At 47.1% G+C, this 16515-nt stretch overlaps 1 long non-coding RNA gene across 1 annotated transcript; it reads right to left on the minus strand.

Annotated features, from left to right (window-relative positions):
* Window positions 1-271: 271 nt before the first annotated feature.
* On the minus strand, window positions 272-1978 carry LOC147016289 (uncharacterized). The gene is made up of 2 exons (XR_015049666.1): window positions 1425-1978; window positions 272-588 (listed from the first exon to the last, which is right to left on the minus strand). It is a non-coding gene; the product is annotated as an uncharacterized LOC147016289 (long non-coding RNA).
* Window positions 1979-16515: the final 14537 nt, after the last annotated feature.

Raw genomic sequence — 16515 nt, forward strand, 5'->3', positions numbered from 1 at the left:
CCGCTGTTTGGAGAGGCCCTGGGCTGAAAGGATTGAAACCTTGAGGAAGAACGGTGCCCAGCTGATGATCCATGCGGTCGAGAAACCATTCAATTGCTTTCAGGTAAAGGTTCTTACTTCAGGTGAGGGAACTATGTTTTGTGGTTTATAATTTAAATTAAGTTGAATACAGGATGTTGTGGAATTAACAACATTTACAACAACCCTTTAAATTATTTTATACTTTCGGAAGAGCCGACACTGTACAATAGTGTGTAATGTGTAGTGTGTAGTGTGTATGTGTGTGTGTGTGTGTGTGTGTGTGTGTGTGTGTGTGTGTGTGTGTGTGTGTGTGTGTGTGTGTGTGTGTGTGTGTGTGTGTGTGTGTGTGTGTGTGTGTGTGTGTGTGTGTGTGTGTGTGTGTGTGTGTTTTTCAAAAAAAAAAAGAAAGAACCAAGTAAGGGATAAAGACAGAAGCGTGGTGAAGTAAAACGAAGGAAACCACCGACGTGGCCTGTGAAACTACCTGTCCGCTCCTCCACCTTGCCATACTTTGGTGTTCCACACATGTTACAGTCCATTCTCCTTGCCCAATTGACATTTCCACACCTGCATACAATCAGAAAAAGGACATGTCACTTCCAGCAAAGATCAGCCCACCAACATAGAAAAGAAAATGAGTAAAAACTTTGACGATTTTCAATTACAGGTCACTAAGCCCCCTCACTACAAAAAACAATATGTGGTGACAAACCTCTCTCCCCACCCTCCAACAAAAACTACCCAAATTCAATCACACCACCCAAATAATGACATATGAAAGTTTAAAATTAATTCAATCAACACTTCAAAAAAAGACTCAAATTAAAACAAAACAAAACAAAACAAAACGTCAACTTAACTTACGATGAACATTTTAAATGTCGGACTGCATCAAACTAACCTCAAATCTCTCCATGGAGGTCACCTTGCATCCCACAGCATGATCTGTCTAAGAGAGACCTCTCACACAGGATGTTCCTCAGTGAGACCCTCCGAAACCTTGACAGACAACTTTCATCCTGGTGGAGGTATTGTTGTTTGTTTGTAACTCCCTTCCCCACAGTCAACGAGTCAACACCGCTCACTACATCGCCACCCCCACCCCCACCACAACCCCATGGAATATTTCTGACTTCACCCCGCTCTAACTACCTTTTCTTTTTTATATTCTGAGAGAATAGATCAAACAAGCAAGTAAATAATCTCACTTATTGAGAGCTGACCTCTCATCTCCATTCCTTCATCCCTGCATTCTCTCATCCCCGTGTCTGTCGCCTTGTGTCCCGTTGCTCCAGTCTTTCAAGGGTGCTGCCATAGTCATGCTTTCTCTTTTCTACTTAATACAAGTCCAGAGAAATGAAAAATGTAACTCAGAAACCCCCAACCATGTTAATCACACTTACGTCCTGCATTGCCAGTCGTTCGCACTGAAGAGACCTTTGCTCTTATCTGCTAAGGCTTTTCCAATTTCCACTCCACCTGTTTTCATCAGCCTTGCATCTTGTCCCTTTTTTTTTTTTTGTATACCTTGGTCGAGGCTCGTATGAGAGCTAACACACAACTCACAGCAAGGAGGCATGAGACAAGAGGGGCGGGAGTGGAAGGGACAAAACATTGGGGAACAGACACAGGTGAACTGTGGAAGGGAGAGGGATGGGGATGGGACGGGGAACATGGCGAGGAGAAGATGGACATTACAGGGACTTTCAGGAAGGAAAGCAGGAGAATTGAAGGAAGTGGGCTTGGGTGGATTATCGGGGGTAGAAAGGATCGAGGATTTGGATGGGGGAAGATAAGAGGTGGTGGTGAACAGCTGTTTTGAAAGCCTGAAGGGAAGAATGGGAAAGAATAGAGTGAGGAAGTTTATTCCAAAGGCGGGAAAAAAGAGGAATGAAAGAGTGAAGATGAGCAGTGATTCGTGATTTTGGTAGTTTTACCAGAAGGGGGTTGTTGGCGGACCTTGAGCGCCCTGTGGAAATGTGGTGGGGACAAATCGCAGAGAGAGCAGGGGGGGCAAGGCTGGAGAGGAGTCGGTAGAAGACAGAAAGACCACCGACCAACCTGCGGTGATTGAGTGAGAGGCCCAAAGACTCAGCTTCATTGCGGGAGATGCCAATGATCTTAAATGCCCTGGTTTCGACAGCGTGAAGCCGAGAAAGGTGGAAGGCAGGAGCACCAGCCCAGAGGGGAGAGCAGTACTCCATCAGGCTACGGACAAAAGCTTTGTAAGTGGTCAGGAGCTCAAGAGGGCCGAGGAAGGACTTTGCACGACGGAGGATTCCCAGTCGGCGACTGGCTTTTGAGGCAAGGTTGGAAATGTGACTTTCCCAGGAAACGTCATGGCAGATAGTGAGACCCAGAAGCTTGAAAGAAAAGACTTCTTCCAGAGGATTGTTGAGAAAGTGGATGGGGGGGTTTTGTAAACGGTCCTTTCGAAGAGACATAGTGAGAGTGTGAGATTTGTCTGGATTGAAAGACATGTTCCACGTGTTGGACCAGTTTGTGATTTTATCCAGATCTGCAGTGAGCGAAGAAGCTGCTGCTTGCCGGTCTGAGGGATGACAGATGGTACGGCAGAGGGTGGAGTCATCGGCAAAGAGAAATAGAGGATTTTCCAGAGAGTCCGAGAGATCATTGATGAAAACCAGAAAAAGAACAGGGCCCAGAACGCTACCTTGAGGAACTCCAGCCTGCACAGGAAGAGGGGATGAAAGAACTCCATTTAGGGCCACACGTTGACTGCGACAGGAGAGGAAGTCTGCGAGCCATGAGTGGAGATGGCCTTGAATACCATGGGAAGAGAGTTTGGTGAGTAGGGCAGGGTGCCAGACTGTGTCAAAAGCACGTGATATGTCCAGGGATACGGCTCGGATTTCCTGTCTGGCATTGAGGACCTCCATCCATTGATGGGAGAGCAGTAGCAGCATATCCAGGGTAGGGTGACCTGGTCTGAAACCAAATTGATGATTGGAAATCAAGCCATTGGAGAAGAGGAAGGATTTCATGTCTGAAGCGATGATGGATTCCATCACCTTGCTGATGATTGGGAGAAGGCTGATTGGTCTATAGTTACAGGGATCTGTTTTTGCACCTTTTTTATGCAGGGCAGTGATGTTAGCAGATTTCCAAGCAGATGGCAGATGACCTTGGGAAAATGAGAGGGTGAATAGAACAGAGAGAGGGTGAGCAAGAGCAGAAGAGCAGGCTTTGAGGACACGTGGGCTGATGCCGTCTGGACCGGTTGCAGAATCTGACTCGAGGTTTGAAAGCAAGCTCTCCACCTTGTCAGGAGAAAAGGATACAGAGTCCAGGGACAGTTGGGTGCGACTGGGTAAAGTGGGTAGAGATAGTGATGGGTTTGGGACACAAGATTTAGCTGCAAACACTGAGTTTAGACATTCAGCTTTATCACGTGTGGAATCAGCAGTGCGGCCATTTGAGGTAAGGGAGGGGATGGAGGGGGAACATACACCAGAAACAGATTTGATTAAACGCCACCAGGATTTTGAGGAGGGAGAGAGGTTTGAGAGTTCAGACTTGAGATGAGAAAGATGTTGTTTTCTGGCTCTCCTGAGGGTAGATACACACTTGTTCCGAGCTTTGTGGAAAGAACTGAGATTGCCCTCAGTTGGGTTTGCTTTCCATGAGGCAAAGGCAAGTTGTTTCAGGACAACTGCCTCGCCACAAGCTTCAGTAAACCAAGGGCGGGAGGAAGGGTAAGACAACTGAACACGAGAGGGGATAAATCTGTGCATGAGGGAGAGCAAGTTTCTTTGAAAGAATTCCCAGGATGAGTTGATGTTTGAGAAAGTAGTGATAGGAGACCAGTCTGTAAGTTTGATGGCTGCTCGGAGACCCTGCCAGTCGGCTTGAGTGAAATGCCAGACTCGACGGCGGTGAGGTGGTTCTCTGATAACAGCCAGAGAGATGTCCACTTTAACAAGGACGTGGTCAGAAGAACCAATTGGAGCGAAGGAAGAGCAGCAGATATTGTCAGGGAAATTTGTCAAAATCAGATCCAGAAGAGATGGAGTACCATTGGTTGAGATCCGGGTCGGGAAGTTGACCGATTGAGTCAGTCCCAATGAGTCGCAGAAAGCTTTTGCTGATGTCCCATGGCAGGTGAGAGAGGTACCCACACCTAGCCAACTGGCGTGATGACAATTGAAGTCGCCACATAAGAGGAAGAGAGAGTTTGGATGAGAAGATAGAAGATGGTCCATGTTTTCGGAGAGTGAGGTGTAGATGGAGTCATCACTGTTCGGTGGACGGTACAGTACACATATAAACATGAGGTGGGAGTGGAGGGGAAGCCGAAGCCAGAGGTATTCCTGGGGGTGTGGGGGAGTGAGAGCAGTGCAGGGAGAGTGAGGAATAGAGTCTTTGATGAAGAGAGCAACACCTCCACCAGGACGAGGCTCAGGTCTGTCATACCGTAAGAGGGAGTAGCCAGGGAGAGATACTTGGGAGTCAGACACGTCTTGGGAGAGGAAAGTTTCTGTTAGGCAGATAATGTCTGGTTTGTCAGTGGCAACCTGTATGGAAAGATCTGAAAGGTTTGAGCGAAGGCCCCAGATATTTGAGGTCCACACTTTTAATGAAGAGGTAGGGGAGGAGGCTTTGGGTGCAGGAGGTGGAGGGGGCGGGGGAGGGTGGGACGAGGGACGAGGGGGGGAGGTAAGGAGGGTTGCTGAAGGAGTGTGGGGTATTGCAGAATAGCGAGGGGAGGGGGCCGAATGAGGAGGAGAAAAGGCTCTGTGGTGCTGGGAGAGAGGGGGGACAAGAGACAAGGAAGATGGCAGTTGAGTATTTGAGGAGGTGGAGTGAAGAGATGTAGGTGAGAGGGCAGTGGAGGGAGGCAGGTTGGTGGATGAGAGGGGGGGGCAAGTTTGAGAAGGAAGAGTGGGGGGGATGAAAGGTGGGAGAAAGGTGAGGGGGAAATTTTTGAAAGAGGTGAGAGGGAGGCTTGGAGGGAGAAGAGTGGGATGGTTGCTTTGAGAGTGAGAGTGAGGGGTGAGGGGGGTGAGTTGGCACTGAAGTTGGAAAAAAAGAATGGTTGATGGAAAGCGAACATCCATGGCAAACTGTGGTTTTTAAAAGTTTTAGGTCAGAGATGCGATTTAACACAATTCTTGATGGATGCGATGAAGGCAAATTCAGAGAATGGAGAGAAGAAGCGCTGTAATAGTTGGATTTTTTAGGCAAGGAATGAAGGAGAGGTCGAAATGAGAGCAGTCTGTTAAAATAGCAGAAGAGTCGTGCATTGTGAAACAGTAAAGAGTACCACATGTGTGAGAGAGGAAGATGAAGCATTATAAGATCGTTTTTGTTGTTAATATTAATGTATGAGAGAGTTCAACAGATTAGGTCATGGAAGTGTAAAAAAAAAAAAAAAAAAAAAAAAAAAAAAATCGAGGAAGACGAGGAGGAAGTTAAGAGGAAGAAGAAGTAGCAGAATCGGGAGAAGGTGAGCGTGTTGTTGTTGTTGTTGTTGGGATATATATATATATATATATATATATATATATATATATATATATATATATTTTTTTTTTGAGATAAGAAAGAGATTAGTTGGGAGAATGGGGGATGTTTGGAAAGTGGGGAGGATGAAAATTGAAGGTAATGGGGAGGATAGAAATTGAAGGTAATGGGGAGAAAAAACAAACAAACAAACAAAAAAAAAAACGATCGAACACCAAGTGGAACCGGTAGGCCTCAAGCCTAGGACTAGGCCTCAAACACCAGGTCATCATCATCATCTCTGCAAACATCATCATCATCATCATTATTATTGTAATTACAAGTGTGCAATATGATGATAGGTCACTCCTCCAACACAGTCACTTTAAACTCTTCAATGGAATAGCTTTAAAGGCCTTACCTTGTGCATACACATGAGCCGAGTTACTTCGAAAAAGGTTTTTTTTTTAAAGGTTTGTTGAACACCTTGCACCTTTCTCCGTCATATAATCATCTTGGTGTCAATTTTGGTCTCGTTCATCGCAAAATAAATACATAAATAAAATCGACAATTCGATTTTATCATCAGCAGAAATTAACAATCAAACAGAACTCCTTATAGTGAGATCTTCTCAGTGAGTCCCTCCTAAATCTCAGTTCTCAGCTCGTCCCAGACGAAGTCTGAAGAAACTTACCCGCAGAGCTGCTGTTAAAAACAAATGTATAAATGACAAGGTAAACAAGGATATTGTGTGTGTAAACATCTATTCATACCCAAAGTGGCCTCAAACTACGGGCTCGTTGGAATATGCAGGATAACTGGGCAAGTCATCACAAGCAAGTATGCGGCATGCCCACACACTTCCTGTTGAGGTTTCGCTCAACAGAGCCATCGACAATCAGACTAGATCGGTCTGCTCCAGATTGGAAATGCCATGACATCATTGTCGTAACGTCATCAGCTTACCTATCAAACATCAGCAAGAGCACCAATCAGGTGGTTCAGCAAAGGCAGCCGTATTGACAGGCCGCAAACATCAAGGTAACGAGATCAAACAAGCAAACAAACAAATATATAATGCTTGTGACTGTCACATGCGGTCGCAAGTTCTCTTTGTTTACATGTTGCACCTCATGAGTGCAAAGCTGCTGCAATAAACTTTGGAGACTCGTCACATGTACTGCATTCGTCCATTGCAGCGTCGGTGGCAGACCGCTCTGCCTTTCAGGGAAACTCAAAAATTCCAACATTGACACACAAAACATCGACGCCATTTTGTATCGATCTCTCTGCCTGGCGATCAGAGACTGGATCGAACCTGACCCAGACCGCCGACAAAATCCAAGAATTGGCCTCCATCCTGCAGGAAGAGTGAAAGTGCATTCATTCCCCAAGGCAGACAGTGGGCAAGAAGTACGCAGCGTCTGATTGACTGCATTGGCACGACAGAGGGCCCAACCTGTTACAAACTGTGAAAGAACTGAAGCACCAACACCCTTCTTGTCGAACCAACAAGCATATTGATTATTTATTTCAGCACAATTTGATCCAAATTCCATCAAGATTCAATATAAAATACATCAAGTATTACTTTCAACAAAATCATTCCAAAACATTACAAATTTTGCAGAGGTTGAGGCTCATGGAAGAGCTGAAAAAGAGGTGAGAAGACAAACAAACAGCAAAGATTACAGGGTAAATGTACGGGGGGGGGGGGAGGAGAAGAAGGAGAAGAAGGAGAAGGAGGAGAAGAAGGAGAAGAAGAAGAATAAGAAGAAGAAGAATAAGAAGAAGAAGAAGAAGGAGAAGGAGAAGGAGAAGGAGAAGGAGAAGGAGAAGGAGAAGGAGAAGGAGAAGGAGAAGGAGAAGGACAAGGAGAAGGAGAAGGAGACATGAAATTGGAAACAGACCAAAAATAAGGAAGTAAAAGCACGTTCAAAAACAACTAAATGACTTGAGGAGTGGCCCTGTTCATGAGAATATGGACATATATATATATATATATATATATATATATATATATATATATATATATATATATATATATATATATATATATATATATATATATATATATATAGATCAATTGTTCAATGAATGAGGTTCCAAGCTTTCTCAACGAGCGACTGAAAGACTCGGTAGCCAGGAACACATTGGCCACTGGACACGGTGGCTGTTACGCAATGTACTGGTCAATCCATCTTTTGCATCAGGCAGAACTAGTATTGCTGAGCAAGAGTTGTGTCGATCTGTATTGGCATGCAGGTCGAACAATATGGATGAAAACAGGGTGTTGATCGAGGTATGCTAACCACAGGTCAGGTCAGGTATGGGAGCATGTGCCAGAACAGCGCGTCGCTGCGTCCACTTTCCGCCGGTACTCCAGGGGCCTCCGTCTGGCCATCCCCCAGGCAGATGCCAGGCCCATCCCCATCTCCTTGAGATGATGGTCAACCTGCTGCAACCATGAGGCACGTGGTCGGCCCACTGGCCTCCTCCACTCATGAGACTCCCTCGCTGAGAGAATCTGGTGAGCAGGATCAGCGTCAGGAAAACGAGCCACATGTCCATACAGCCGCAGCTGACGCTCACGGACTATGCAGGTAACAAATCTCATCCGAGTCTCTCTCAGCAACCGCTCGTTGGACACAAAATCCGACCAGCGATAGCCAAGGATTCTCCGAAGAGACCTGGTACCAAAGGAATTAAGTTCTCCGTCCTCAGATCCTTGGTCAAAGTCCAAGTCTCGCACCCATAGAGCAAGACTGAAGTACCAAGGACCTGAAGACTCGGACTTTCGTCCTCCCGCACAGGTACCGGCAGCGCCACACCCCATGATCCAGTGAATCCATGACTCCCCAGGCCCGACCCAGACGTCCTATTGACCTCCGGCTCACAACCTGCGGAGACATGAATATCACTGCCAAGGTAAGTGAATCTATCCACGACCTCAACATCCTCACCACAAACAGACACAGACAGGACAGCAGCATCCAAGATGTCACCGAAAGCCTGGATCTTTGTTTTGACCCAAGAAATCCGTAATCCCAACGGCTCCGACTCCTCATTCAGCACCTCGAGGGCCCCCAAGAGGATGTCTAAAGTCTCCGCAAAGATGACTGCATCATCTGCAAAATCAAGGTCCGAGATCTTGACATTGCCAAACGATGCACCGCAACTTGATCTCTCCGACATCCTCCCAAAATCCAGTCCATACAAGTGCTGAAAAGTGTGGGGGCAAGTACACATCCCTGACGAACTCCAGTAACAACTGGAAATAAGTCAGAGGCGGTACCACCACACTTCACAGCACTCTCAGTACCAGAGTAGAGTTCAGACATCAGATCGATCAGTTTTGGTGGCACCCCACGAAGACCAAGAATCCTCCAGAGGACATCCCGATTCACTGAATCGAACGCTTTACAGAGATCAACATAGGCTGCAAGCAGCCCCTGCCGAAACTCTCGTCTGCGTTCAGTGAGGACACGAAGAGCAAGGATACGGTCAATCGTTGACCTCTCTGGTGTAAAGCCTGACTGCTCTGGACGCTGGTGCTCAAGCAGATGGTGGCGAACCCTATCAAGAATTATCCGAGCAAAGACCTTGCCCGGCACTGAGAGCAGCGTCACCCCTCGGTAGTTGTTGCAGTCTTGGCGATCACCCTTCCCTTTCCAGAGAGGAACAACAAGGCCCCTCTTCCAGTCAGTTGGGATGATGCCTGTGCTCCAGGCAGAGCACAAAACTGCATGCAACGACGCGAGTGCAGCATTTCCACCAGCCTTGAGAAGTTCAGCATGGATGCCACAGATCCCTGGAGCTTTGCCCCGTTTCAACTGGTTCACCGCAGCCCGTGTTTCCACAAGCGATGGTGGACCACAGTTGATTCGAGGGTCGGCAACAGGGATTGTAACACCCTTGACGTCCAACTCGATAGCTGGGGGATCAGCCTGGTACAACCGCTCAAAGTAACCGGCCCAGCGGGCCTTCACTTCAGACTCCTCTGTCAAGAGCCTACCACTCTCTGCTCGAACTGCAGTGCTCCGAGGGATGGGCTTGGATGAGCATGCGCGAATTCCCCTGTAAGCGGGACGAGAATCACCTGTCCACAGGTGATGCTCTACCCCCTCACAGATTCCTCGCACATAGGCCTCCTTGTCCACCCTCAGTGCACGTACAGTTTTACGACTCAGCTCCCTGAACAGCTCAGCTCTGCCATTCAGCCTGGCCCTGCGACTCTGGTCAATGGTATCCAGTGTCCCTTGAGAGACAAAATTCTTCTTTGCCCTGCGGTGAACTCCAAGGCATCCACCGGCAACATCAAGGACGGTGGTCTTGAAGGTGCTCCACAACTCTTCAGGACCCCCCAAAGCACCCAGACCCCCAAAGTGTCCACTCAGCCTGTTCGCAAACTCCTCAGCTCTCTCATCCCTGAGCTTGGCAACATCCAGCCTAGGCTGGGATGGTACCATTCTCCAGGATTTAAGGTGCAGCTTTAGAGTTGCTACAACAAGCCTGTGGTCAGTATTGAGGAACTGAGCACTCCGGCAGACCCTGCAGTTCTGGATCATCCTCCAACGACCGTCAATGAGGACATGGTCAATCTCCTTTGCCACACCGCCAGCGTTGGAATACCAAGTCCAGCGATGAGCTTGCGGGGCGCTGAAACCATGAACCAGCCACCCTAAGTCCATGACTTCTTGCAAAGTCAAGGAACTTAGTGCTATTCTGGTTCATAGTTCCTGACCCATGGGGACCAACACACACCTCATAACCATCCCTATCAGTTCCAGTCGATGCATTGAAATCCCCCAAGACTAGAAGTGTATCTCGTCTGGGGCACTGATCAACCACAGACTCGAGTGTGGCGTAGAATGCATCCTTCACGGTGAGATCACTCGCCTCAGTCGGAGCATAAATAGAGACCAGGGAAATGACACCTAAGGAGTGACGAATCCTTAATCTCATAATACGCTCGTTGACCGGTGTTACCTCAATTATCATTGGGGTCAGCTTATTGGACACAGCTACAGCAACTCCTTGGGTATGGTAACCATCAGAGCGACCAGACCAATAGTAGGTGTAACCACCCACCATTATCTCGCCGCAATCCGGTCTCCGAACCTAAGAGAGAGCTGCAATCCCGATGTCCAAACGCTTGAGCTCAGATGATAACAGAGACAGGTGATCATCCTCTCTTAGGGATAGGACATTCCAGGCACCCACCCGAAGGGACCGCCTCAGGTTAACCCAAGGAGACCGCCGTCTGGTGGACGACACCTCAGCACCACTCCGACACACTCTCCCGCAATCTGACCCAGGGATGTTACCCCGTGGTTTCCCTCCTATCAAAGATTGGGGGTCCCGAAGGCTTTGCCCCAATCCCATCATCCGGTGAGCTGCCCTGCGAAGGGAAGCTGCACAGGAGGTACTCCCACGGAGTGGGTTTTCAGATTTTTTTGCGTTTTTGCGTTTTGCGGAATGAAGGGTTTTACGGTGGCCGGAGTGCAAATCCTGCCACCAACCTCCTAATAAGAAGTAACCCAACTGCAGGAGGACGTCCGCAGACACAGTTGGGCACTAGATATGGATGGCCGTTGGCTCACAACCACAGTAGTCATGCTATTCCCCATGCTCGGTAAGCGAAAAGCGGGGTTAAGCAATCAGTTGCACACGTGTGTACGTCGAACGTACATGTCTATGCTATTACATTTTGTCTGGAACTGCTTGGTGGACTGACAAAATTTTCACCATACATTGAAACTTGGCTCCTGTCCCATGGGAAATGTGTGATTAAAAAAAGAAAAAAAAGGATGTCATAGTTGTCTTCGCTATGATGTCATAATTGCATTTGTAAAAGCTACATCCGATCAGTTTGGAAATTTTTGAGGATCAACTCGGGATAAGTTGGTCAACAGAAAAATAATAATGATGTCAAAGGGTCACGTGGTTCGGCAGCCATATTAAAAAAAAATAATTAAAATAAAATAAAACAAACTTTCAAAATCTTCTCCAAAACTGCTGAACAGATCAAGGCAAAACTTTACAGGAACGACCATCCATCCATTAGGAACAAAATGTTCCCCACCGATTATGTAAATTGTCTCATGGTTTGGTAGCCATATTGGATTTCCCCTAAAACCTTTAAAAGTCCTGTCCAGAATGGCTTGACAGTTCGAGGGGAAACTCGAAGCCTTGTAGATATCAGGGTGTTCACGAATAATTGATAGGTTTCATGGTTTGGCAGCCATATTGGATTGAAGAAAATATTTTTAAAATTCTCTCGAACTGCATCCATCCATCCATCCATCCATCGGGACCATACTCTGTGCAGAGCGTTGGTGCTGCCGCAGCAGTCTCCTTGGTAAATGGACACAATCCTGGATGGGTCGCCACTCCAACACAGGATATCAGCAAGCTGGCACTCATTTTGTCGACCACAGAAGGATGACAGGCAGAGTCAACCCCACCTGGTATTAATTCAACAGTAAAGGGGGATTTCAACTCAGGATCTGAGGATCCCAAGCCCACCACTCCAACCATGAAGCCAACACCAAGCATACTGCTGCATCAATCGACATGGAACTTCACAATTATGATGTAGTAATGACGGGGAATACAAGTTTTAAATTTCAACCTGATCAGGCGCATGGTCTGGCAGCCAGAATTATTTAATTTTGTGAATGTGGGTTATTGTTGATGGATTTATTTATTTATTTTGAATAAGGCTCACTTGGCTGTGCCTGGATGGGTTTAACACTCGAGGAATAGAATCTGAAACCCAAATCCTATCCAGGTTCCAAATTACTTCAACTTCATTTTCAAAAACATTTATTTCCATAGTTGCCAATATAAATGCACTCACCAAAAAATACGTGAAAGTAATACTTCCATAATTTGGTTGACTCAACTTGAGATTTTATTAGTTCCTGATGCACCGATGTTTGTAAAATTAGAATAATCAAGGAATTATCAACATCTCGATGATTGGAGTAAACCTCCTGCCAATCGGAGCAATTTTCCAGAATATCCGCTTCATTACCTTTGCCAAGAATTTTATTAACTTCACGCCAAGTATTCTTCATGTTATTTTTATTCACATTAAACTTATTGATGTCATAATTTTTTTGGCAAGTCGGACATTAGCGGTTAATCGATGACTTTGCTTCATCTTTCATAGTTCATCTTTGATTTTTGCTTGTTCGCGTTCCTTCTGATGACTCCAATGCAGAACCTATTTTATTTAAGTCTTCCATTTGATTTAAATTTAATTATTTTAAATCCCATTCTGAATTCCGTTAAATAAAGAGGACAAAATGTGTCAGGTGTCTGATCAAAGCAGGTTCCATCAAAGTGGGGCGTCTTGGTACAGGCCATCACTGCCAGCAGTTATATAGTGGCAGTTCCAGTTGTAAGAGTGTACATCGAAAACTATTCAACGGAGGAAATTAAAACTTTACCACGTTACGTGACCATTTGAGATATTGAGTTTACATCAAAAACCATTCAACGAGGAAATTTAAACTTTACCACATGTTACATGTCCATTTGATATAGCGCATATTACTTGGATGGCATACCACCCCCTCATATCTTACACGGTGAATTATTATTATTGTTATTTTTTTTTGTATATCTTGTCGAGGCTCGTGTGAGAGCGAACACACAATGTACAGAAAGGGGGGCATGAGACAAGAGAGGGGGGGTGGGGGGAGTGGGAAGGACAAAACAGTGGGAAACAGAGATATCAGGAGATCTGTGGAAGGGAGAGGGATGGGATGGGGAACATGGGGAATACAAGATGGACATTACAGGGACCTTCAGGAAGGAAAGCAGGGATTTGAGGGAGGTGGGTTTGGGGTGGGTCAAAGGGGGTAGAAAATATCGAGGATTTGGATGGGGGAAGATAAGAGGTGGTGGTGAACAGCTGTTTTGAAGGCCTGGAGGGAAGAATGGGAATGAATAGAGAGGGAGTTTATTCCAAACACGGGAAAAAAAAGAGGAATGAAAGAGTGAAGGTGAGCAGTTATTCGTGATTTTGGTAGTTTTACCAGAAGGGGGTTCTTGGCGGACCTTGAGCACCCTGCGGAAATATGGTGGGGACATATCGCAGAGAGAGCAGGGGGGGCGAGGCTGGAGAGGAGATGGTAGAAGACATAAAGACCACTAATCAGCCTGCGGTGATAGAGTGAGAGGCCCAAAGACTCAGCCTCATTGCGGGAGATGCCGATGATCCTCAGGAGCTCAGGTGGGCCGAGGAAGGACTTTGCACGACAGAGGATTCCCTGTCGGCGACTGGCTTTGGAGGCCAGGTTTGAAATGTGGCTTTCCCAGGAAAGGTCATGGCAGATAGTGAGACCCAGAATCTTGAAAGAAAGGATTTCTTCCAGAGGATTGTTGAGAAAGTGGATGGGGGAGGGGGTGGGGGGTTCGAAACCGTCCTTTCGGAGAGACATCGTGAGAATGTGAGATTTGTCTGGATTGAAAGACATGTTCCACGTGTTGGACCAGTTTGTGATTTCATCCAGATCTTCAGTGAGCGAAGAAGCTGCTGCTTGCCGGTCTGAGAGATGACCGATGGTATGGCAGAGGGTGGAGTCATCAGCAGAGAGATATGGAGGATTTTCCAGAGAATCGGAGAGATCATTGATGAAAACCACAAAAAGAACAGGGCCCAGAATGCTACCTTGAGGAACTCCAGCCTGGACAGGAAGAGGGGATGAGAGAACTCCATTTTGGGCCACACGTTGACTGCGACAGGAGAGGAAGTCTGCGAGCCATGAGTGGAGATGGCCTTGGATACCATGGGAAGAGAGTTTGGTGAGTCGGGCGGGGTGCCAGACTGTGTCAAAAGCACGTGATATGTCCAGGGATACGGCTCGGATTTCCTGTCTGGCATTGAGGACCTTGATCCATTGTTGGGAGAGCAGAAGCAGCATATTCAGGGTAGAGTGACCTGGTCTGAAACCAAATTGATGATCGGAGATCAAGCCATTGGAGAAGAGGAAGGATTTAATGTTTGAAGCGATGATGGATTCTATAACCATGCTGATGATTGGGAGAAGGCTGATTGGTCTGTCGTTGCTGGGATCTGTTTTTGCACCTTTTTTATGCAGGGTAGTAATGTTTGCTGATTTCCAAACAGATGGCAGATGACCTTGGGCAAATGAGAGGATGAATAGAACAGAGAGAGGGTGAGCAAGAGCAGAAGATCATGTTTTTTGGACACGTGGGCTGATGCCGCCTGGACCGGTTGCACAATCTGAGTCGAGATTTCACAGCAAGCTCTCCACCTTGTCAGGAGAAAAGGACACAGAGTCCAGGGACAGTTGGGTGCGACTGGGTAAGGTGGGTGGAGAAAGTGATGGGTTTTGGACACAAGATTTAGCTGCAAACACCGAGTTTAGGCATTCAGCTTTATCACGTGCGGTATCAGCAGTGCGGCCATTTGAGGTAAGGGAGGGGATGGAGGGGGAACACACACCATAAACAGATTTGATTATATGCCACCAGGAGTTTGAGAAGGGAGAGAGGTTTGAAAGTTCAGACTTGAGCTTTGAAAGATGTTGTTTTCTGGCTCTCCTGAGGGTAGATACACATTTGTTCCGAGCTTTGTGGAAGGAACCGAGATTACCCTCAGTTGGGTTTGCTTTCCATGAGGCAAAGGCAAGTTGTTTCAGGACAACTGCCTCGCCACAAGCTTCAGTGAACCAAGGGTGGGAGGAAGGGTAGGACAACTAAAGATGAGAGGGGACAAATCTGTGCATGAGGGAGAGCAAGTTTCTTTGAAAGAATTCCCAAGATGAGTTGATGTTGGAGAAAGTAGTGATAGGAGACCAGTCTACAAGTTTCATGGCTGCTTCGAGACCCTGCCAGTCGGCTTGAGTGACATGCCAGACTCGACGGCGGTGAGATGGTTCTCTGATAACAGCCAGAGAGATGTCCACTTTGACAAGGACGTGGTCAGAAGAACCGATTGGAGCGGAGGAAGAACAGCAGATATTGTCAGGGAAATTTGTCAAAATCAGATCCAGAAGAGATGGAGTACCATTGGTTGAGATCGGGGTCGGGAAGTTGACCGATTGAGTCAGTCCAAATGAGTCGCAGAAAGCTTTTGCTGAGGTGCCATGACAGGTGAGAGAGGTACCCACACCTCGCCAACTGGCATGATGACAATTGAAGTCGCCACATATGAGGAAGAAAGAGTTTGGATGAGAAGATAGAAGTTGGTCCATGTTTTCGGATCGTGAGGTGTAGATGGAGTCATCACTGTGACGTGGACGGTACAGTACACATATAAACATGAGGTGGGAGTGGAGGGGAAGCCGTAGCCAGAGGTATTCCTGGGGGTGTGGGGGAGTGAGGGCAGTGCGTGGAGAGTGAGGAATGTGGTCTTTGATGAAGAGAGCAACTCCTCCACCAGGACGAGGCTCAGGTCTGTCATACCGGAGGAGGGAGTCACCAGGGAATGATACTTGGGAGTCAGACACGTCTTGGGGGAGGAAAGTTTCTGTTTGCCATATTATTTCTGGTTTGTCAGTGGCAACCTGCATGGAAAGATCTGAAAGGTTTGAGCGAAGGCCCTGGATATTTGAGGTCCACAGTGTTAATGAAGAGGGAGGGAGGGGGAGGGGAGGACAAGGGACGAGGGGGGGGAGGTAAGGAGGGTTTTTGAAAGAGTATGGGGGATTGCACAATAGCTTGGGGAGGGGGCTGGATGAAGAGAAGAAAAGGCTCTGTGGTGCTGGCGGAGAGGGGGGACAATAGAGGAGAAAGAAGTCAGTTGAGGATTTGAGGAGGTGGCGTGAAGAGATGGAGGTGAGAGGGCAGTGGAAGGAGACAGCTTTGTGGATGAGAGAGAGGGGGGAACTTTGAGAAGGATGAGTGAGGGGATGAATGGTGCGAGAAAGGTGAGGGGGGAGTTTTTGAGAGAGGTGAGAGGGAGGCTCGGAGGGAGAAGAATGGGATGGTTGCTTTGAGAGTGAGGGGTGAGAGGGGTGAGTTGGCACTGAAATTGGAAAAAAAAGAATGGT

This window comes from Eptatretus burgeri, chromosome 11 (assembly GCF_056783735.1).
Source record: "Eptatretus burgeri isolate ZD-2024b chromosome 11, Ebu_testis_v1, whole genome shotgun sequence".
Taxonomy (NCBI): domain Eukaryota; kingdom Metazoa; phylum Chordata; class Myxini; order Myxiniformes; family Myxinidae; genus Eptatretus; species Eptatretus burgeri.